Here is a 1,552-nt window from a genome sequence, read left to right as displayed (position 1 = left end):
CGACCGGTCGTTTTGAGCATTTACGCTTCTTTCAACTATTTGAAGTCTTGAATAATTTCCTATAAGGTATTATGACTTGTGTGAATTGTTGGTTTGATTTTAAGGTATTTCGGAGTTAACTTGGAAGAATGAATTTTCAGGTTGGAAGTTTAAGTTGAAATAGTTGACCGGATATTGACTTATATGTTAACGACATCGGAATTTAATTCTGATGATTGCAATAGCTTCGTATGATGATTTCGGACTTAGGCGTATGTTCGGATTTGGATTTGGAAGTTCGTAGGGCAATTCAACAAATTTTGGCAAAAGTTGAAAAATATTAGATTTTGGAAAAGTCCGACTGAAGGGTGAATTTTTGATAACGAGGCTGGATTTCGATTTCGAAAATGGGAATTGCTCCATTAAGTCATTTATGGCTTGTGCAAAATTTGAAGTCATTCCGGATTGATTTGATACGTTTCGGTACAAAACATAGAAGTTGAGAGATTTGTAGAGTTAAGAAAAATTGGGAGTTTGGCCATGGTCAATATCGGGTCAAGACGACATCTTTTCAGTGTTTTAAGTGCGCGAGCAGGTCTGTAGCGTGTTTTATCATTGAAATTCATATATGGTTTATGTCAGGGAGGTTCCGGATGCATTTTGAGCGAGTCCGGGCAATACCGGAACTAAGGAATGGTTTTGGTGATTAAAATTCTGTTGAGGGCGGCAAAATTCCACTGAGGGCGGCAAAATTTCGCTGAGGGCGGAGGAGGAGGCGCGGACCGCGTAAAATTGGTCGCGGAGGCGCTCCAGGAAGTTCTGCAGTCCGTTGGTCCTACTTCGAAAGCCTATATCTTTTGATCCACACGGAATTTTGAGATGATTCAAAAATAAAAGTTGTTGCCCTTTGTGTCTAGTTTCCAGAAAGATAAAGAAGTCATCATTTGGAAATCTGTAGAGAAAGTTATGGCCAAAATACTAAAGCTTAGCAGTGCAGCCACCAAACTTTCACGGCAGCCGTGGGAATTCCGCGGACTGCGGTGAGGCGTTCGCGGGGGCGGTGGAAATGCGCGGTCAGCATATTGAGAATCCGAGAGATGCACTATATATCCGAGGTTTAGGTTATTATTTCATTTTTGGACTTTGGGAGCTCGGTTGAAGATGATTTTTCGTGGGTTTTTCAAAAATATTCATCGGGGTACGTGATTCTAACTCGGATTTGGTTAATATACATGAATATATCAATGATTTCATCATGTGATTAGTACTTTGAGGTGAAAATTTGGGAAAGATTGTAGAAACTTCATAAAATTTTCGAGATTTGAATACCGATTCGGTGTCGGATTTGAGTAAAATTAGTATGGTTGAACTCGTAATTGAATGGGTTGTCGAATTTTGTAACTTTTGTCGGGTTCCGAGACGTGGGCCCCACGAGTGATTTTTGATTTAAATTATGGATTTTTATGGAAAATTAGTATTTTCTCATGGAATTAATTCCAATAAATTTTATTAACAGAAACGAATTATTTGTGGCTAGATTCGAGGCATTTGAAGGCCAATTCACGAGGCAAAG

The sequence above is a fragment of the Nicotiana tabacum genome, chromosome 2 (genome assembly GCF_000715075.1).
Source record: "Nicotiana tabacum cultivar K326 chromosome 2, ASM71507v2, whole genome shotgun sequence".
NCBI classification, from domain to species: domain Eukaryota; kingdom Viridiplantae; phylum Streptophyta; class Magnoliopsida; order Solanales; family Solanaceae; genus Nicotiana; species Nicotiana tabacum.
This window is presented reverse-complemented; position numbering follows the sequence as displayed.